We start from the raw sequence: 23,054 nt of genomic DNA on the forward strand, positions 1-23,054 counted from the left end.
AGCTCCCTGGTCTTTGCTCCCTGCTGAAAGAAACTTCCATGGCATAAAGACCAGCCACTGCCACCTCCACCGGAGTTAGTTCCCAGCCATGAGCAAGACAAGGTGGGGATCTTCCCCGGGGAGGTCCCACGCAGGCTGGCACTATCACTGGTCCGGGGTCCTGGGGCAATTCCAGGTCCAGCTTGAGGGTCATTCATTCCAGGGAGATCTGATCCTGGGACTAAACATGCCAGCCACTGAGCCCGGGGTGAGTGCAGGGCAGGCAGAGGGAACACGGGACTGTAAGCCTAGGATGTCACTGTCGACTGCCTTTCCAGACTTGCAGCAGTGGCTTTTACAATGTGGGAGCCTGGGGAACCGCATTTATGTGTTTAGTTTAGTTAGTTTTTCATAACCATGTAAGCACCCATGAGGCCACCCAACATGCAAACTAAGCTGAGGAACCATATCAGTCCCATTTCTATGTAGCTCACCAGAAATTCTCCAGATAATTACAGACATCATTTATTGAGCACCTGCTGTTGGCCGGCCACAGTGCTAGATCCTTTATTTTCAAGCTTCTCTGCAAAGTTAGATTATTGCCACCATTTTACAGACGAGGAAGCCTCATTAAACCTGTGAGAAGTCTGAGAGCTAACAACTGGGTCAGGATTCGAACCCGGGTCTGAGTGCCCATGTGCTTTCAAATACACCTCTCAAAGTGAGTGCCACCCTGAGTGTCTGAGAGCTGGGCCAGCCGAACCGTCACGTACAGGACAGGTGGCCTTTCCCAGGAGTTGGTGCCAAAGATTCTGTGTCCCCTGGTGTGGCAGGCTGCATGTCAACATCCTAATCTCCAGACCCTGTGAATGTTCCCTTCTATGATGGCAAAAGGGACTCTGCGGATGTGATTAAGTTAAGGGCCTTGAGATGGGGAGATATCCTGGATTATCTGGGTGGACCTGATGTAATCACAGGGGCCCTATAAGAAGGTAGCAAGAGATCAGAATGGATGGTAGAAGATGTGTCGTGGAAGCAAGAGGTTGGAGTGATGTGAGAAAGTGGTCACCAAGGAATACAGCCAAGACAGCTTCTAGAAACCAGAAAAGGCTAGGAAATGAATTCTCCCTTGAAGCTTCCAGAAGAAACACAGCCCTGCCAGGTCCTTGCACTGAGACTTCTCACCTCCAGAACTGTTAGAGAATAAATCTGTGTTGTTTTAAGCCGCAAAGCCTGTGATAACTTGTAGAGCAGCAATAGGAACTCATAGACCTGGATGTTGCGAGTCAGAGGGAGGGGTCTCTCCCTCCCAGGAGGGCCCAGAGCACAGGTGCACAGTGACTCACTGGAGGTCCCACCCCTTCAGAGCCAGAGAGAGGCCTGGCTGCAAAACAGTGCTTGGGGAAGGACGAGGGCACCCATGACCATCACTTAGTGAGCTCATAACAGTGACTGGGGACTGTTGGGCCCCCCAGAAGCCGGCCCTCAAAAGGAAAAGGGACGCCAGGCTTCAGGCCCCTCGCCTCTCCATCTGAGGACAGCCAGCCGGCTGTGAGAAATTTATCTGCACTTTCACTCTATGGCTTTTCACTTCCTCTTCCCCTCCCCGGCCCTGTGTCATCTCTGAGGAAGCGCCTGCCACAGCCTGAAAGGGTGGGAGCCAGAGGTACCGTCAAACCCAGGGGTGGACCACAGAGCAGCCCTGCGGGCCCTCTTACCACCTGGCAGGGCAAACATTTGCCTCCAGCTGCTTCCACGTTAGAAGCCAACACAAAACGAGAGCAAGTGGGGAACAGGAGCTATCTTTGGCCAAGTACCGGTTCAGTCTGAGGAGTTATGAGAAGACAGCGGTGTCCTGCAGTGGGGGTGTCAGAATGACACGAGGCCCAAGCGCCATCTCCCTGGAATGTCCTTTGACTTAATGATTTGGGGGGGGGGAGGTAAACATTTTTATATTAATATATTTTATCTTAAACACAGGCATATTTGAAACTGGATGCAAATTTTGCATTAACTTTTAGAAGAAATTTCCGACTGTAAGCTAGGTCCCCACATACCTCCTCTGTCTCCCAAAGTACGGGCTCCCTTTACTCTGTTCCTAGAAATATTTCAGAAGAGAGTGGAGAAGCCTGCGTTAGGGAAAAGTGCCAGCCCTGGAGCATTCCCAGCTGTTTGGACTCCTGGTGCAGCAGAGAGGGCGGTATCATATTAGTTACTGTATTATGTTACATAATATATATGATATATATAAAATATGTAGAGTATATATATAATATAATGTTATATAACCATATATATTTTTTGCGTGTGTACATGTATTATGCTAGGCCCTCCTCTGGGCCGCTGTTTCCTCATCGGTATGGTGGAAATGAGAACTGGTACCTCGTAGGGATTAAGCGAGATCCCCAGGGGACAGGCTCAGAGCCTACTGGGCAGTTATTACCATGTTCACAGTATTGCCTAACTAGGATCTGTGACAAGGCTCATTTCCTTACCAGAGCCTGGGCTGGGCAGGTAGGGTTACACAAGACCAGGTGAGGCCTCCTTTTCAAGTTTACTCCTTTAAATGTTCCAAATCTTGATTAGGGTGGTTATACGTGTCTATACATTTATAAAAGCTCATCAAATTGTATACTTACTACAGGTGCATCTCACTGCGTGCTAATTTACCTCAGTAAAAATTGTTTTTCAAAAGAATTGCCCTTTTGTACTCAAACACCCATGTTGCATATTTGACCCTGAATGTCCCCATCAGTACACAAACACAGAGTCCAAGGGGCTGACCTCAATGTCGAGCTGTGATGAATGGGCAACCCTGCACTCAGAGAGGAAGCCGTCCAGGATCCCAGGGCCTGGAGGCAGCACATGGGTCTGTTGAGCAGTGAGCACCTCTTAGCTGCCTGCTCAGCGTCCTGGCCTCCTGATGACTGGTGGCTTCTCTTTCCTGCCTGTCAGGGCTCAGGCACGCTACCGAGAACAGCATCCCAGAGGAGGAACCAGAGAGGAGCATTCGCGGGCTCAGGGTTGTTTTTGAAAGCCTTTCTATCAACAAGGATGCTACAGACACCAGTTGACTCTACTCATTCTCTTTATTTCCTTATCACGAAGCCTGAGCTAGTTAACAGTAATGCTGGGCATCTAAAAGAGAAAGCACTTTTGGAAAACAGGCAGATTTTTAATAATATAAAACGTTTATCTGCCCTAAAGCCCAGCAACCCCACTCCTAGAAATGTACTGAAGAGAAATGAAAACACACATCAACACAAAAGACCTGAACAAGAATGTTCATAGCAGTTGTACTTACGATGGCTAAAAACTGGAAACAACCCAATGTCCTCTAGCAGCTGATGGATAAAGGAATTGTGGTAGATCCCTAAAATGGAATACTACTCAACAATAAAAGTAAATGAACTACCAAGACATGCGTCAATATGGAGAAATCTCAAAAATATTACGCTGAGTGAAAGAAGCCAGAGGCAAAAGGGTACATACTATATGACTCTATTTATACAAAATGGTAAAACAGGCAAAAGTAAGCTATCGTGATAGAGAGCACATCAGGGCGTACCCTGACTGGGGTTGGGGCTGGGCGGGTAGAGTATGGACCACAAGGTCATGCAGGAAACTTTCTGGAATGATGGAAATATTCTGTATCCTGAGATTGGGGTAGTGTTACATAGGCATATACATTTATTAAAACTCACCAAACTATACACTTGAAATGAGTGCATTTTATTGTACGTAAAATACCTCAATAAAGTAAAGAGAAAGATGGACAGACAGGGGTAGAGAGAGAGAGGGAGGTCTGATGTCTTTGATGGCATGCTCCCTTTTGAGGAAGCCAAAGCATTGTTTCTCTGTCTCCTGAAATCCTCCACACAGTTATTCACAGACTCACAAAGGAGCTGAGTTTCATCCTGAAGGGATTATAAGCTATGAAACCACGGGAATACTAATTTTTGTTTTTAAAAGAAGAGTCCTCTGGCCTTCGGATATATTGGAGAGACAGAGAAAGGACTGGGAAGGCAGAAGCTCTAGAATGGACACAGTACAAGCTACTACACTGAAACGTGCACATTGCCTGGGCCGATACTCAGCCAGCACACAACCAAGTCAGGCAGTCACATTGGAGCTGGAAAAGAAATTAAAACTTGTACTTAACAGTTGGTAAAGAGCCGCTGCTCTGAGATTCCTGAGCATCTCCCCATGACCCAGGAACCCTCCCCACCTCCGTGTGGTCCAGCAACTTGAAGGGTTGGCAGCTGCACAGCCAAGACCCTACCCCAGTTCCAACGTGGCTTCTGTGCTGCTGGGTTGGTGCCTGGCCATACTGGATGGGGAGATATTTTGGATGCCTCCTTGCCCAGAACAATATAAGTTAGAAGTAATCCACAAGCATATGTGATTAAAACAGCACCCATTTTGTCAGAATGGAGTGCTGCCAATGGAAAAAACCACAAAAGTGGGCTGTTTTTAGGCATATGCCATGTAAACACTCTTAAGGGATTTTTCCACTTGTAAGCCCTGCTTTGACCCTAATTGAAGACTTGTGTTTGGCTTCCACATCAACATTTTAAATGAAGGGAAGAAGGAAGAATCTTGGAAGAACAGAGAGAAAAGCACATCTGGTGACTGGAGGCCAGGGATGAGAAGTGGGGCCTGAGAGGCCCTGAGGGAGAAACTCTTTCATGGGGCTGCTCTCTACCCTATTAACTCAAGTGAGATGATGGAGAGCCCTCTTGGTCACTCCTTATAACAATTAGTCATTGACGCTCAAGTGGTGGGGCCGGGACAGGAAACAATGGCGTTCTGTGGGATATCGTCAGCAAGGGTTACTTCTCCTCAACAGGTCCTTGGAGGCCAACAACAGCATTACACACCTGTGCTCACCAGTGGCCCCACTGCTGGAGGAAATAATTTTATGTTTCCAATTTCTTTATATGAAATGAAGCAGAAGGGATCTGAGCTCCATTTCATGAGGATTGACTAACCGTAGATGTTAGCCATGTATGAGGCTAGAGACTCACCATGGTTGAATAATATAAATTCAAATCCTTAATGCATAAAAGAAAAAAAGAAAATAGCTGTTAGAAAATTGAGGAGACGTGCAAGATATAACTGCCAGGTATAATGGGAGGGGTTGTGTGGACCCTGATTTGAGAAGGCCAACCATGAGAAGACATTTTTGAGACAATCAGGGGAATCTGAGTCTGGACTATGTAGTGGATGAGAGCAGGGAATTCTTGTTAATTTTTATGGGTCCAACAGTGGCATGGTGGCAAGAAGGAAGGAAGGAAGACAGGAAAGAAGGAAGGAAGGAAGGAAGGAAGGATTGAAGGGGACCAACAGATGCTAAGTTAGGCATCCACAGGTAGAACATCATGTGACTATTTGATGGTGTGACACTATTTAAAATTTTGCAGAAAAATGAATTATCTGAAAATTAAATTAGGAAAATAAGTTCATTTAGAACACCACGAAAAAGGATAAAATACTGAGAAAAAAATTTAAGACATGCAAAACTTGTACTCCGAAAACTAAAAACGTTTTTGAAAGAAATTAGAGAGGACCTAAATAATTAGAAAGACAGCCTGTATCCATGGATCAGCCGACTTCATGTTAAGACACAATACTTCTCAAATTGATGTACAGATTCAATGCAATTCCTGTCAAGAGTCCACCTGCTCTTTTTGTAGAAATGGACCGGCTGATCCTAAAATTCATATGGAAATGCAAGGCACCTAGAATAGTAAAATCTTAAAAGAGAACAAAGTTGGAAGATTTATACTTCACAAGTTCAAACTTACTATAAAGCTACAGTAATCAAGCAGGTGTGGTACTGATATGAGGATAGACAAATTGATCAATGGAATAGAATTGAGAATTCAGAAACAAACCCTCACACTTACAGTCAATTGGTTTCCAAGAAGGGAGTGAAGACCATTCAATGGGGAAAGAATAGTCTTTTCAATAAGTGATTCTGGGACAACTGGATATCCACATGCAAAGAAGTCGGACTTTTAACTTAGAGCACATGCAAAAATTAACTCGAAATGGATCAAAGACCTAAATGTAAGAGCTAAAAACATAAAACTTTTAGAAGACAACAAAGGAGTAAAACTTCGAGACCTTGTGTTGGTAGATTATAACAGTTGTCATCCAAAATACATGGGCTTGAACCTCAGTTCTGCCACTTTCTTGCCGTGGCCAAGTGGGTGGCGTAATTTCCCTGAGCCTCAATGAAAATGAAGATATGATCTCCTCACAGGGTCGTTAGAAGAACTATATGAGCCAACACTATCCTGGCATCTTCCAGAATATGAACTCAGTCCATGTGAATTAACTGTTAGCCATGTTTTTAGCAAAAGAACTCTACAGAGTAGAGTCTGGGAATGGATTTGGGTACAAAATTTAAAATAATGTCATTTCAAAATTTTAAAAAGAAATTCCACTTTACAACGGTTGGTTTGAATTATCTGCAATGGGTAGTTTTCATGGACTCTGTAGCATAAAACAGTTTATTTTAAAGTTTTAAAGTTCCCAAGAGTAGCATGCTGGAGTCCTCTGAGCCAAATTCCACCTGAAGACATTGCTTATGCAGCACTCAGTGTTATAAAATTTTGAATTTGGATGCCTTCATATAGGTCACCTCACCCCAGTGAACCACAAGCCCTACCCTTCCCTATCGATGACCGCAGGCCCATCTCACTTGTTTACATCACTACCTGGTTCCTGAAGGTGATTACGTTTCTAGACTCTATCTCAAATGCTAGCAACTCTTTATTGGTTATCCAACTTTCTTTTTACAAAGGTTTGGAAAGTCTCTTTTCTTTTAAAGACTTTTCAAGTTTGGGAAGGTTTTTACAGTTCTTTTGAATATTTTCAATAACTTAAAATATAAAGCTCTAAAATCTATTAAAAGATAACATAAACCAGCACTGCCCCAGTAGAAATATAACACATGCTGCAAATGCAAGCCACATGGGTAATTTTAAGTTTTCTCATAGCTACATGAAACAGTAAAAGATTAATTCATTCTTTTTATATGAAAAGTAAAAGAAATAGGTAGAATTACTTTTTTTCTTTTTTGAGGAAGATTAGACCTGAGCTAACATCTGCCACCAATCCTCCTCTTTTTGCTGAGGAAGACTGGCCCTGAGCTAACATCCATGCCCATCTTCCTCTATTATATGTGAGACGCCTGCCACAGCATGGCTTGACAAGCAGTGCATAGGTCTGCATCCAGGATCCGAACCGGTGAACCCCAGGCCGCCAAAGCAGAACATGCAAACATAACTGCTGTGCCACTGGGCCGACCTCCTAGAATTACTTTTAATAATACATTTTATTTAATCCAATATATCCAAAATATTATCAACATATCATCAGTATAAAAATTTGAGATATTTTATATTCTTCTTTCAAACTGAGTCTTTGAAATCCGATGTGTATTTTCACTTACAGGACATCTCAATTTGGAATGGCTCCATTTTAAGTGCTCAATAGCCACATGTCGCCAGTGGCTCCAGAACTGGACAGTGAGCTATAGACAAGCAATGATAAGCCATGGAATATAAGGTCTTAGAGAAAGAGTGAGGATATACAGGAAAAGAACATCTACCCTGGAAAGGATTTAAGCGGCCGATTCTAGGGTTTTGGTGCTTATGGTGGTGACGACGGTCATGCCGAAGCTTGAGGTTGCAGGAAATTGAGATCACCTTATTCCCACGCAGAGGGGAGGGGAGGATATTCAGGGCTTCTATTTCTGCTGTTGTTTCCATGTCTATCCTTCCTGCACCATGTGTTTTTGGGGTGGGATAGGACTGGGTTGAAGAAAAATAGAAAGCAGTGTTGAGAGATTACCATTCCTAATAGTATCTCTGCTTCAAGCTCCGGCCCCAACCCGTCAGTGGCCAGAAGGGTCCCATGGTCCCATGGCCTGGAGGATGCTGGCAAGGATTTCTCCTGCAGCTCCCGCCCTCCCCTCCCCTCCCCAGCTTCTGAGGCAGCCTTCTCTATCTCCAAAGAACAGACCTTCTGCCTCAGCTATTCAAGGAATATTATGTTCTCCCAACTGGGATATTTTGGGTCTTTTTGGCAGGAGGTGGGATGGGCAGGGGTGGAAATAACTCACGAATGTTCTCTAACGAGGAACCAGTAAAGTACAGACATCTGGCCCCAGGATGTTGCTGGCTCCAGGGACATCGCTGTAAACCCACTAACACTAATTGCTTTCACGTCTGCTCCCATTTCTAGTGGAAATAAAATGCCTCTCTGCCTAATGGAAAATGAAACGCCCGTTTGCTGTTTGTTTACCACATTATGTAAGAGCTCTCTGTACCACCGCTCCCGCCCCAGCCCCGACCCTGAAACCCTCTAAAGGACCTCTTGCACAAAGCCTGCAAGGGCTGCAGGCAGACACGGTAACAAGGCTCCGACAGGATGCCTGCATTCCTGCTAGGTCTGCAGAACTCCTTAATCCTAGACTCAACGGGTGGGAGGGGAAAGCAGAAAGAAGAGGGACAGAGAGACAGAAAAGGGAAGGAATCCTACTTGTTTTTCATTCGTGCTTCCAGGAATATTTTGGATCTCCTTACTTGACATTAAATATAAAGGTCTGAACCTTAACTTCTGAATTCAGTTTGACTGCCAAAGAAGGGAAAATACAGGGCCAGCTGAAATCGGGGTTTAAGAAAATGGCTGTCAACCCATCGGCTCTAATCCAGTTGTCCTTTAAAATGATTTACTGCTGTAAATCACTGGGAAGCCTTCTTTGACAGTCCTTTTCTAGCTTGGCTGCCTGTGTTTACCCCTGTGTTAGGATCTATTACACAATGTGGTCTCACATGCCTTATCTATCTCCCCAGTGACCACTGGCAGGACTGCATCTTACATACCACTCTGTTTCCAGCTCCTAGTAGGGGTCCCAGCAAATCATAGGTGTAGAGAGGCCCCTGGCTGTCCCACCCCTCCCCATAACGGTTCCAGTAACAGAACCATTAACTTTTAGCTGGGCCCACGGTTGCCAAGAATAAAAACTACATTTTCCAGTCTCCTTTGACGATAAGTGTGGCCATATGACTAAGTTCTGGCCAATAGGATATGAGTGAAAGTGATGTGTAAACTTTCCATGGTGCAATTCTCTATTTCTCCCCCTTCTTGTGTGAATACTAACAGGGGGTGTGGCCATATTAGACCATGCAGGCAAGAGCAACACCCTAGGGATGGTGTAGCAACAAGAGAGAAGATCCTGGATCCTAGATACTGTGACGTCCCGAACTGCACAGCTACCAGATTGCTTTCAGAGGGGCTGTCATGTGAGGGAAAAAAAATCATTATTCTGGATCTGGGTTATAGTACCTGAAATTATATGCTTAGGATTTATTTGTTGAAAGGAAGAAAGGAGGACACCCTTAAAATAGATAACCCCACTATGATGGTTATTTTATGTCAACTTGACTAAGCCATGGGGTAACCAGACATTAGTTAAACATTATTCTAGGTGTATCTGGGAGGATGTTTCTGGCTGAGATTAACATTTGAATTGGTAGACCGAATAAAGCTGACTGCCCTCCCTAATGTGGGTGGGCCTTATCCAATCCGTTGAAGACCCGAATAGAAACCGTTATTCTAAAGCCGTTATTCTAAAACGGCTGAGGAAGAGGGAATTCCTCTTTTTCTGCCTTTGGACTTGAACTGAAATATCGGCTCTTCTTAGCTCTCAAGCCTGCTGGCTTTTGAACTAGAACTTATACCATTGGCTCTCCTAGCTCTCAGCCCTTTGAACTTGGACTGGACCACACCATCGGCTCTCCTGGGTTTCCAACTTGGTGACTATGAATCTTGGAACTTTTCAGCTTCCATAACTGTAGACTCAATTCCTTAGAATAAATCTCTTATTATTGGCAACAAGGGGTCCAGCTAAAAGTCAATGGTTCTGTCACTGGAACCATTGTGGGGAGGGGAGGGACAGTCAGGAGCCTCTGCTACACCTATGATTTGCTGGGGCTTCTACTAGGCGCTGGAGACAGAGTGGTGTGTAAGATGTAGCCCTGCCAACGGTAAATAGGGAGATAGACAAGGCATTGCGTAACGACACATACCATGACTATGACACCCACTATCTGCTTTCATTCTGGAGAACCAGCCTCTGGCTCTTCCTACCTCTCTTACTGAAGACTCTCACATCCCTAACTAGACTGATGCTCCCGCCCTGCAGAGATCCCTCTTCCTCAGCATCCTCTTTTGTCTCCACCTCTCCCTGTATGCTGCTGACTCCAGGGCTGGATGCAGAGGAGCACTCCTTGACCAGACGGCCTGAGTCATTTGGAACAATGGATTATCCTAAAAACAAAGCTGTTGGTCATGTTTCTTTGGAGTGCCTTTGAGACACTCTGTTACAACCACTGAGAAAATGGTCCAAGATGGCCAAATGCAAAGGGCTTATCTTAGAATCAAAACCTTCTTCAAAGCAGAGATTGGGTTTTTGTATAAACGCCTTCTGTGTAGCTATGAGGTTCTACGTAGCAAACTTTGGGGAAAATTAAGGTCAAACGGAGCTCAGAGGATCGACTGTTTCAACAGGATTTTGTCCGATCGTTTCTCCTGAGTCACTTGGTTTCATCAGGAGAGAATTGCAAACACAAACCCTGTGTTTAACATAGACAGTGATGAAATAAATAGGATGACTCCAATTCAGCCACCTCCCATCACACTCACCCAACCAACCCTCCGAGATTGCCCAAGAGAAGAGCCCAAGTTCACAGAATCTCTCTTCTTGGGTCAGCTCCCAAAGGATGGGAGCACTGGGCTTTGCTCCCAGAAAAACTGTGATGGGGCAAAGGTATGTGAACAATGTGCCCTTCCCTAGGGTACACTGCAGAAGAAAAGAGTGGCCAAGAGCCCTTCAAAGTGGCATTTGTCCTCAGTGTGGAGAGTGTTTATGAACTGACACATTCTCTCTCTAGCTCAGGAAATAGCCGCCAGAACACAATTGACCATGACCTTGGGCCCCACTGCGACAGGCAGAGGTTAACTTCCTTTCCTCTTAGGGCAGGCCCCCGTTCCAATTGTCTCGCTTTGCCTAATTAAATTTTCTGCACAATGCCTTATCTCCGGCATCGCCGGCAAAAGCTTCCCCTTGTTCCTCTTGTGGTTTGAAGTGGAAGTTTGATAAAGGGCATATTTTGCTTTTAAAAGAAAAAACAGCATTAATTGTGAGGAGAAAATACTTTTTCTGCTGGTGGCTGCTATTCCAGTAAAAATTTATCACTGCCTGTGATGACCTCCCATGTGACCCACCTGGCAGGGAGAAAAGATAAAGCAGCCGTGTAGAGGAGCTCAGGTGAACCACTCAGGACCTGAAGGAAAGTAGGCCAGTGGGTCGAAACAAGATCCAGCCACAAGCAAACAAAAGATTTCATAAACAGGAGATAATCTGATGCCAGCACAGTCCTGGGGCCCTCACCCTCAGCGCTGTCACGGCCGACAGTGCTCCATGCTCACCTGCTTACTACGCTCTGTTAAGGGAATAGTTGGGCTGATATATTTGTTTATTCATATATTCATTTATCTTGGCATGACTTTACTGCTTTTTGGAGGAATGACGCATATTCCTTTTTTTTTTTTAAGTAAGCAGCTCAAAAAAATCTGAAGAGGAAAATGAAAGTCCAAATACCACCAACCCATCGAGCATCCATCATTAGGTTAGGTGACTGTAATCCAGTTACCTCTTTATGCACATAGACAGCTAGGAAGATGGATGGATTCACGGGTAGAAATAATACGAAAGGGAGTAAACCACACACTATCCTTAATGACGGGGATGCCAGTATTTGAACTTAACAGACAAGAAAGAAACTGAAATAAAGCAGAACCTGCCAAATTTCTGAAAGGATACAGATTTTTAGCCTAGCAGGATTCTAAAGGCAGGCTGAACGTCCAAGGCCAGCTGAGGTAAATGACATCAAAAAGGCAGGTCACACAGGGAAATAAAGCCCCAAGCCCTAAGCCATTTGAAGATGCTTTCCTTGGCGCTCTGGAGAGGTGGCCTCAGGTGAGGTAAGGATAGCAACTCCTCTGGGCTTAGGATTCTAAGAGCCCAGAGTTCCAGCTCCAACAAGGTGGCTGGCGCCCCCAGTGTTGGATAGATTATCTGACCTCTTAAGAAGAGAGCGTCTACCTACCTCTGGGTAAATCCTGAAGACGACTGTGAGAGATGGAAAGAAAGATATTAATCGCCTAGTATGCTGGCAGAGGGAAAGTGGAGAATAACTTGAAAGCTCAGGATTAGTGTCAGGGGACTTCCAGGATAGACCAATGGAGGTCTGACCAGTTTGGGTCAAAGAAGAAAAAGAGAAGTGAAAGAAGGAAGAAGAAGGAAGAGGGTAGGAGAAAAAGACATAACTTCTAACCTTGACAGTGGGAACCAAAACCATACCTACCCCAAAACCCCACTCCTCACCTTCTGCCTTGGGCAACTAAGGCCACAGAATTATTCACACAGTGTAGGAGTTTAACTTCAAGGAGACAGTGGGAAGTACTTTCTAAGTAACCATAATTACATGGTAAAGCCTTAAGCTCTCACCAGGAAGAGCCCAGGGCCCTACAAACAGGCAAGCATGTACATAGTCCTATAAGTAGGCTGTCTCTGTATCACAGCTCTGTCAGAGGGAAGGAGGAGCAACAGAAGGAAGGCTCCAGGCAAAGGGACACCTTGGATAGAGAAGCCAGCTGTGAAAACAGCGGGCTCCAAGCCCTGACGGAATCAGACTATAGCTACTGGGCCTGCCTCCTGCACCACCCCGTGAGGACCCGCACAGACATCACCTGTCCATTTTCATCACTTGCGGCCTGTTTGCCTCAGATGCAGTAACAGAGCATCCCCTGGAGGACGTCCTTCCCACGTGGAGAGGTCACCGCTGGCCCCACAGATGAAGGCCTGTCAACCCACTATGTGATAGGAACCAGGCATGAGTGTGAAACAGCACCTCAATATTTTCTTCTCTTTAATGAACCGGGATTACCTCTCTCCCAAACCTGCTCACTGACATCACTTCCGGAGAGAAACTCTGGTAAAGGCTTTACTTCAGAGGACACATGGAGAGGCTGGGCGCATGGGCTTTGGAGTGAGACTGCCCGCTTCAAGCTCTGGCTCTGCCGCTTTCTACCTGCTGGAGTCAAAGTATTCAACTTCTTTGTGCCTCTGTTGCCTCCTCTGTAAGAGGATGGACATACCAGCAGCCAGAGTAAAGCTACTGCAGGGATTAGAAGCGATGGTCCACACAAAGCGCTGAGAGCAGTCAGCACATAGTAAGGGCCACGAGGACCATTGCTACCACTTGGCACATAAGTGCTGGATTGCATCCCTGAAAATTCCTATGTTGAGGTTCTAACCTCCAGGACCTCAGCACGTGACTGTATTGCCCGATAAGGTCTTTAAAGAGCTAATTAAGGTAAAAGAAGGCAAGAGGGTGGGCCCTAATCCAAGAGGACTGGGATCCTTATAAGAAGAGATCAGGGCACGGACCTACAGAGAGAAGACCATGTGCAGACACAGGGAGAAGGTGGCCGTCTACAAGCCGAGGAGAGAGGCCTCAGGAGAAACCAACCCTGCCCACACCTGATCTCGGACTTCCAGCCTCCAGACCTCTGAGGGAACAAACTCTGCTGTTGAAGGCACCCAGTGTGTGGTACTTTGTTATGGCAGCTTAAACAGACTAAAACACAGAAATTGTCTTTTAGCAGAGCTGATGTTCAGCCAGTGTGGACCAGGATGGAAGCACAGCCACTGTCACATCTCATTGGGGATATCAGTTCTAAAATATTTCAAGGATTTTTAACATCCACCCCTTCCCCCCATTTGTCTTATCCCAGTGGTGCCAACCCTTGCTGAGGGAATCAGCTTTAGGCTACAGAAATCAGCAAGAACATGTCTGCTTGCTGCCCCCCTCATCTTGCTTTCCTTCCCGGCCTTACACGGTTCAGTGCCCTGCGTGCTCTTAGCACACCCACCTCCTTCCTCTGAAGCGTGAAAGTGGTGATGACCAAGTGCAGTGAAGAGATGAAGGGGACTCCTCTGAGCCAAGCCATCATCAGACCCTCATCTGAGAAGCCCTTTGGGATCCTGTCTGCTCTGGAGAGTGTATGTGACTGAGGAATAAGACAGGGTTGCTATGACGATAGGCATGCTTGCTGTTTGCTCAGCACCATTCACAGTCTTTCAAGTGGTCTCAGTGGCATCCACTATACACACAAGAAGCCCAGAGAAATCTGAACTGGGAAAGAAGTTGTATCAGAGCAGGGGGTAAATGTAGGCCATGGCCCACCCCCTTGGCTCTGCCATTAGGTTAGTCTTTGCCAACATGTCCCCCTGGAATGTCTGCACCCCAGACTATGTGCCACTTTCACCTGACATTCTCTCTCTTTTATAAGGTTGCTGGTCACACAATTTGATGGAGCATTTGCCCATGATGCTCTGACCCTTTCACACTCTTTTGGGTAGCAGGAGGAAGGAGCAGAGGTGAGCTGTCAGTCTTAAAAATCTGCCTGGAGACAGGTACCATGGAGATTAGGCCACCCACTTGCTGGGGATTGTCTAGCCTGCCACTGGCCTCCAGCATTTCTCCTGCCACCAAAGTATGTGAGCGCAGCCAGAGTCGGCATGCATGATGACAAGTAATAAGCATGCATTCCTCGTCCAAGGATAACCAAAAGAAGAGGTCTGATCCAAGAAAAACCAACAAAATCCTTTCCAGTGGAAGGTACCCACAGTGGCAGTCTGCTCCAGAAGAGCAGGGAGCTCCCAGATGGCTGTAACTTTGCTCCTTACTCTCCTCATCCAAGGTAAGCCAAGGGTGACGCAAGCTGAAAAGAATGTCTGAGCATTCTTTGGCCAAAATGGGCAAAAAAAAAAAAAAAAAAACCGCACCACCCTGAAACTCCCACACATTGCCCTTCCCTCCAAGGCCACATCAGCTACCACCCCCTGGCCCTGTGCTCCTTCTCAAACAAGCACGTGTGCAAATCAACCCACAGCAAAACCAAACAGAAACAACCCAGCAGATCAGACTCCCAAGGCTCTGCCAAGCAAACGAGGTTCAATCTCAGAGCTCAGTTTGGTTCTGTCTTTTGAACAGATTATTGGGAATAGCAGTCACCTTAGGAATCATACAGCACAAAGATGCCCAAGATAAAGAGGCCAATTCAAAATGCACACGATGGTCAAGCTCCTGAAGCCTCCCAGAAATCAGGTTCTGGAGTCTATAGATGATGTTTTCCATCTGTTTGACAGTTGCCAAAGCAAATCGCATTTGTTTTACAAAGAGATAAGGGCTTGTTAACACCAGTCTAATGCAAGTTTGATCCACCTGTAAAAGGCTGCCACTTAAGCAGAGGCGACTCTGTCCCCTAGGCAGACTAAGTGGTACTAAACCACTTCTAAGCACCCACTAATATGCCAGGTGCTCTGGGGAAGCTGGAGAAAAACAAAGTGCAGGCCCTGTGCATAAGCATCTTGCAGTCCGGATGGGGAGAAAAGATGTGCATATTTGGAAATGACTTGAGATGGCGGTGCGGTCACACTGGACAGAGTGCCAGACTGTGTGACGCAGGCATGTGTGCTAGAAGAATTCAGAGAGCACTCGAGTCAGCCAGCCCCACTGCAAATCCAACCAACTCAACAAAACTAGCCCGCAAAGACTTAAGAGGCCAAGAGCTGAGCTGCTTGCCTTAAATAGGGAGGGTGATGCATTTGGAAGTTCAGGGTTATCACACTGTCTCTGGAAGGACGTGCTGCCCAGCATGGGGTTGAAGAGAGCATGTCCGAGAGCTGCTCTGCATGGGTTCAATTCCTGGCACCACCATTTGCTAGGTGTCAGACCTTGAGCCCCTCACATGAGCTCTCTGTGCCTCCATAGCCCCATCTGTGAAATGGGACCAATGAATAGTACTTACATCACTGGGTTATTGTGGAAAGAGCTTCAGCACAGTGCTGGGCACACAGTAAATGCTGGAAAAGTGTTAGCTGTTGTTATCGTGGGCCTGAACTTCTAAAGAGGTTCCCCTCAGTTAACAGCAGGAATCAGGATGTTCAGTCCAAGTCAAAAGACGGATTAGGTAGCAGAAAGTTATTTTAATTTAAACTAGATTTTCTGGGGTGAGGGAGGGGGAGGCCCTAGATTCCCCAGAATATGGTGTTAGAAGAGGCTGCAACTCAAATAAAGGCCACTGCGACCCCAGCTAATGCAGTGGCTAGGAACAGAATGCAGCCTGCCATTCCCAAGGGGGATCTGCAGCTGCAGCGTCCTAGTGGGGAATGGACGTGGGCGCTGAAAAGACAGCGCATCAGTGACGATGTCCCAGAGCCGCTAGTGGCAGGGAACGAGCCCAGCCATCTGCCGACGCGACTCACTCTGCAGCCTTCGCTGCTTAGATTCAGACGACTCCCCGGCACTGTCGCCCTTTCAGGTGAGAGCACTAAACATATTCCTCAGAGGCTGGACCCAGACACGCAACCTTTCTCATGTCCTCCTCGTCAGTCCCCTCCCCTCATCCACCATTCCAGATCTTGAACATGCGGGCCTCCTCGTGAGACAGTTCTAGAACATGTTAACACGGGAACCATGACCTTTCTCTGCCAGCCAGTTTGCCCTGCCCTTCCGCCCACTGAGCCCTTTCAACACTGACTCCCCTCTCAGGGCGCGCATTCTCTTTCCTGAAATGAACGCGGTATGGTTGAGTCACCCACCACCTCCCCCCATCTTGTCTTGGCCACTCAAGCTCAGAGCACAAAACAAAGTCCTGAGAAAGCAGATGCTCCTGGGCATGGTCCAGCCCCCTGGGTAGCTGCAGGTCTCGGATGTCTTCCCAGCACTCATTTCTCCTCATGGTGAGGCATCTGTCCACGTCCTGGATCTGAGGGGGATTTGGTACAACATCCATGGGGCTTCAAATAACAGACCAGACCCTCTGAGGCTCTGGATTCAAAAGCTGGGCAAGTTTACCCATTTGATGGCTTACTTCCTCATCAAAGGAGTATCTATTTTGGATTGTGGGAATAGTTAAATGATATAATGAACACAAAGCAGGTAGTCTAGAGTTTGGCACATAATGGCCATTTGCCTAACCAATGATGAGTATTATTATCCATATAATTATTATGTTAGCATCCAGTTTCCCATTCATTCTTTCAACAAACATTGATTATATTTTTCTAGCATCCACCATGTGTCAGGCACACAGTGGTAAAAGAGAGACATGGACCCAGCCCTCATGGAATTCAGGGACTAGGGGGAGAGACAGCCAACAGACAGGTAAACAAAGACAGAAACATTATTGCAGGTCATGGAAGTGCTATGAAGGAGTCAAAGGGAATTTGTGATAGAGAATAATAAGAGAGAACTTACGTTAGATAGAGTGAGGAGGGAAGGCCTCTCTGAAGCGATATTTCAGCTAAAACCTTAAGGATGAGAAGCAGCTGTGCCATCACAAAAGGGAAAGTGCCATTGGGTGGGTGGGAGAGTTGGGCAGGGACTAGCTGTAGGCTTGGAAGGAAATGTGATTGTTATCCTATGGGTGATGGGGAGTCTCGGAAAGGTTTTAATCAAGAAATGGTACCTCATACAGATGTATCACGCTTTCTTCAATTATTCATGATAAGCATTTTCTATCTACCCCTTATTCAGCACTCACTAAGTGCAGGCTCTGCACTAAGAAATTCACATGCATTATCCAGGTGTGACATGGGCACGAGGGTGATGGCAATGGGAACAGAGAAGTGGACAGATTCGAGAAGTATGTAAGAGAAAGGAGGGTGGTGAGGTTTTGCTGATAGAATGAATGGGGCCCAGGGAAGAACCAGCTCAGACACTGCCACTGGCTTCTCAAACTATCCTATCATCATCATCATCATCTCATCATCATCATCATCATCATCCCCAAGTCAAAATTATCAGTCAACCAAAGAACAAGATTAAACCAACTCATCTTCTTCATAAAGCACCTACTATAAACATTGCATCTTGAAGGACAACGTGCTCAATAAGAAGCACATGGTAGGTTTCTCTGTACTCTAGAACACTCTAGTACTCCATGCTCAGTACTCTGTCTTTACCTACTTCCAATGGCTGAGTCTAAAAACAGTTTCCAGAAGAACCTGACAAGTGCTGAATGGTCCAATCGATTTAAGTCAGCTCCAAGAAAAAAGCCAGAGAAGGAACCTAAAGACACAAAGTACTAGTGCTGTTGACCAACGCAGCGGTGCTGCCAGTACAGACGGCATCACCCAGCATGGAGGGCTTCTCACTGCATCACACAGCCTGGCAGACAAAGACCCAGAACAATGTCAGGCTCAAAACTGCAGCAAAGCCCTGAGCCCGAGGACAGCATCTCATAAAGGCACCAGGAAAAGATTGCTGGAACATAGGCTCTTTCAACCACAGCATGAATAACACTATCAATTGCCACATCATCACAGAAACAATAATGCATGTCTGGAGAGGGAATCTGCTGGGAAATGATTCAGTTGAAAGAGTGCAACCCACCCCTCAGTGAAGAGCACATGTACTCGTCTTAGCAAGAATGCATTCTGGGAAACATGGACTGCCTTCATCACTGCATGGATGAATTTCACAACAACAGGCAGCGGGCGTGCAGAGAAAGTGAAAACAAAGTGAGAGCAGAAAGGGACTTTCTAAAGGTGAATGCCTGGGACCTCCCATCCTCATATGCCTGGGAGAACGTGGTAACTCGCAGGTAAGAAGAGAGAAAGGAGGCAGGCTGCCCTGACCTGGCTTCAGCCCCAGACCCGGGCTGAACCGTCACTTTTGGAAGCAAGCCACTTGCCCACTGTGCAAAACCTACACCGAAGCCACTGCGGGGAACAGGCAAGACCATAAATCATAACAAAATAGGCAAGGGACCGAAAAAAAATTTTAAAAAGAAGGCTGGAACTGGAAGAAACAGCCATCTCTTGGGTGGGTAATAGTCCCTCTCTCATTACTTTCTCTTCTGAGATGCAAAAATTCAACCCAGACACACAGTCTGATTGACGCATGGCTGATCAAGCTAGGCCTTTTGCAGAGTATGCAGCCATCAGGGATGATTCTCCTTGAATGGAAGTTTTCTTATCCCAGCCTTTAGTTTGCTTATCTTTCATTTAACAGAATGTATCAAGTCATACAGCCTCGGATATCTGGAAAATAATGAATAGGGAGGCCCCAAAGGGTGCCACAGAGAGCCATGCCCTAAACTCAGACCTGGGCCACCACTTGAAGGAATCTCTCTCTGGAAGCCGAGAGTATTGGTTTCATCAGTCACCTCTGCTCCTTGTTTCTTACTTATATTCTTACTTAGAATTGTAAGATGTTAAAGCTGAAGGGCATCTTAGAAATCACGCTATCTAGGACTCACCTTAAAAATTAAAATGCAGTCCTGGCAAGGATGGATGCTCCAGGCCCACATCTGGCAGACTGGAATGAAAACTAAGGTCTCCTGAGAACCGGTCTAGTGAGGGCCTTCCTGTTACACTGGGAAATGTTTCACAGCCTTTTTCACTAAAATTATCAATAATGCAAAACCCTAGAAGGAAGTCAAACAGGTGCTGAAGCTGACAGACATTCAAAATGCGTCCTGATGACTGTCTGTTCCGGTTTCCTGATCGGATTGTGTGGCTGGGGAGCTCCAGCAGGTGGTTCCTGGTTTTGTGTTTTTTTCTTAAGTTCCCATCCAGCAGGAGGCTTGGCATGGAGGAAAAGAAACAGATGCTTCTCGCTCAAGTCCAGATGCCATGCTGGGCTTCTACTGCATTTCCTGTTGAAGAAACAACTTGCAAAGAAAGATCTGTGCCCATTTGAGAGGGGAGCATCTTTCCAAAAGGAGAGGGATAGGACTGAGACCCGGAGGTCAAGATTCCAAAGAGGGAACAGACTATTTTAGAAGTTCCTACTCTTCCCAGGGGGAGGGAAGAGGGCCGGGGAGTGGCCCCGGCCTCTACTGGCCAAAGCTCTACCTGCCTGGGACTGAGTGAAGCAGATGACATTGGACATCCCTACAGTGTGCTCCCAAATGGGCCACTCCCTACTCACCAGAGTTACCACCATCCTCTCCCACATGGACCATGACAGTGGCTGCTGGTCTCCTTGCTTCCACCACTGCCAACTGCTAAACCAGAGCCAGAGCCAGCCTCTTACAGTAGGACGTCAGATCATGTCACTCTCCTATTATCAACCCTCCCATGGCTTTGCAGGACATTTAACAAAGAACCCTGTCCTTCCTGTGGCTTACCAGGCCGTCCACAGTGCCCCCCTCCTCCACAGCCCCACGCCACCACTCCTCTGACTTCTCCCCCTCACTCGTTCCCTTCCAGCCCATGGCCTCCTCCATGGCTGTCACGGAACGTGCCAAACACACTCCCACCCATTTGTGCTTGCTGTTGCTTCCACCTGGAGTGTCCCTAAACATTCATGTCTCACTTCCTCATTTCTTTCAAATCTCTGCTCAAATAACGTCTTTTCAGAGAGCCCTTCTCTGACCACCCCAGGGAAGCCAGCATCTCCCTCACCCCCACCCGCCCCCACTCTATCCCCTCCCTGCTCTGTTCTCGGTCCCCACACTTATCACCAGCTGAGGGGCTGCAACCATCCCTTTCGTGGGTCTCGTTCCCCTCCCCGGAAGGTGTGTGAGCTCCACACAGGCAGGACCTGGTCTGCCTGTTGGCTGCCCTGTCTCCAGAGACTGGGAATACAGCTGGCACAGAGAAGGCGGTCAATACATCCTTGTTGGCTGGCATGGAACAGAACTCCTGCCTTCAGACTGGGTCTGGATGGAGAAAACACGATTTCCACTGGGAAACCCCAGGCCAGTTGGGGCCTCTGGTTTCTTTGTATGCAGAGGTTTGTTCCTAAATACATATCCTCCCATCTGTGCACATAGCCCAGCTTCTAAGGGGTGACAACCATGCCTGAGGGAATGCAACACAGACACCTGGCAGGGAGACAGAGGGAGAGAGCCTCCCGCTGCTCAGACACAAGCACGGCCCAGACTCTCGGGCATCTTTCAGGGGAAGACCCCACCCCCTCTCCTTCTGAGATAACTTATGAGAGGAATGCTAAGGAAGCTAAGCATGGAAGAGAAAGCAGAGGAAAGACAAAAGCTGTCACAAACCCAGACAGAACCCAGAGCCCTCCAGAAAACAGCCCAACTCCGTGGGAACAAAGTCTTGCGTTCTTGCTTTCCAATACAACGCCTCTAATTTGCATCATTTGGGGACCCAGGAAAAGAGCTGCTATCTTTTTTTCTAAGTCTCTAGAATCAACTTTGTTCAGATATTTATCTTAACTTTCAGGACTTCTGTCTACGCAGCAGGCTGATCCCTCTCCTTCAAGGAAGGACGGCTTCCTCCGAGTCTTTGGTAGGCAGTAGGCACAGGCATGCGCCTCTGTCAGGTGGGAGTAGAACATGGCACTACAGCAATGCTACAACGTGTTTCAAGCATTTTTTTTTAATTCCCTGCCCAGTAATTGTGCTTAAAGGAATCCACTCTCAACAGGATGTCATAAATCAGGCAAAAAGTTATATGCAAAGATATTCATCTAAGCACTATAATAGAAAAAAAGCTGGAAACGACCTAAATATCTAAAAATAAGAATGGGAATGCATGTAAAATTCTTAGCCCACTGCCGGGCACACAGTGAGTGCTCAATAAGGGGTAGATATAACATTTTTATTGTGAATAATTAAAGTGTGGTACACTATATGATGGATAATCTTTTAAGACTTTTTTCCCTATTGGTGTTGTCACATGCATATAAAAATCTTAGTTAAAAAAAACTTTGGGGCTGGCCCCGTGGCCGCATGGTTACGTTCACAGCTCCGCTGCAGGCGGCCCAGTGTTTCATTGGTTCGAATCCTGGGCGTGGACATGGCACTGCTCATCAAGCCACACTGAGGCAGCGTCCCACATGCCACAACTAGAAGGACCCACAATGAAGAATATACAACTATGTACTGGGGGGCTTTGGGGAGAAAGGAAAAAAATAAAATCTTTGAAAAAAAAAAAAAACCTTAAACAATGACCTTTCAGCAGGAGACTATATATCCACCTGTATTTTCAAAAAAGTCCCATCAGTGTCTTCCTACTACCCCAACTCCTGCATCCGACGAGTGCACAAAAAGCATATGCCACCCACAAAATCTGTTCTCTCTACCAGAAGAACTACTGCTTCATTAGTCTTTGTTAGCCTTCCCTCTGAGAGGCAGATGAAAAAGACATCATTCTGTAATTCAATCAGCATTTTTAGCATCTATCGCATTTTGAGCCTTGGCTAGAATGAATGTCACAGGAGGGACTGCTCAGACCATTGGGCCAAAAGCCCCTACTGTCTAAGGAGTGAGTCCAGAAGGGTTTGCTGGGCAAGAACAGCCTTTCTACAGGGCTGTCAATCTAATAGACACAGCAATCTGTGATGGATGATAGATTAGTGGCTGGTTTCTTGGGAAGCACCAATGGGCAAAAATCTGAAATTATAAGCTCTAATTTCTTTACAGAGAAATATATCCAAGGCAGGCAGGAAATAAATCAATAGGCTTTCAGAAAACTAGGGATAAGCTGTGACTCCTCCCCCATTTCACCTCTATGCACACACACAGGCACATGGGCTCACACACACGGACCTACTCACAAACATGTAAATACACAATGTACAGACACACATGAACACGTATGATCTCTGTCTCCTTGAATCATGTCATTCACCAATTAAGGCTGCAATTCAATCCTTAGGTTCCAATGACCACGAAAAGAACAAGAAGTTCATTTTTACGGTTTGTGACGCTGCGAAAACCCCAAGTGGAACCAGAGGCCCACAGAACAGACGCTGCCCAGCTAGGTTCTCAGAAGAGAAAAAGACTCTGCAGGTGCCAAATGGACATGAGAGACCACCAACCCTGCAGGGGAGGATGGTGAGGTTTACCAAGTGATGCTTAGTGTCCCAAGATGCTACAGAGTCTCTGTTCTCTCCCCAGCTCCAACCCCAGTGGCCACCCAACCAACGCCTCCTTCACGCTCCAACTTCTCC

General features: G+C 46.5%; 1 protein-coding gene across 2 annotated transcripts in view; it reads right to left on the reverse strand.

Moving 5' to 3' along the window:
• GFOD1 (Gfo/Idh/MocA-like oxidoreductase domain containing 1) overlaps positions 1–23,054 on the reverse strand; it is a 107,447-nt gene that overhangs the window by 29,748 nt on the left and 54,645 nt on the right. The window contains exon 1 of one of the 2 annotated variants that reach the window (XM_070244114.1): positions 19,390–19,450. The exons of the other annotated variant lie outside the window; for it this stretch is intronic. The gene's annotated coding sequence lies outside the window, so the exon portion shown is untranslated. Of the gene's footprint in view, positions 1–19,389; positions 19,451–23,054 lie in introns of those variants that run through there. 2 annotated transcript variants of the gene reach the window in all.

Source organism: Equus caballus, chromosome 20 (genome assembly GCF_041296265.1).
Source record: "Equus caballus isolate H_3958 breed thoroughbred chromosome 20, TB-T2T, whole genome shotgun sequence".
Taxonomy (NCBI): Eukaryota; Metazoa; Chordata; class Mammalia; order Perissodactyla; family Equidae; genus Equus; species Equus caballus.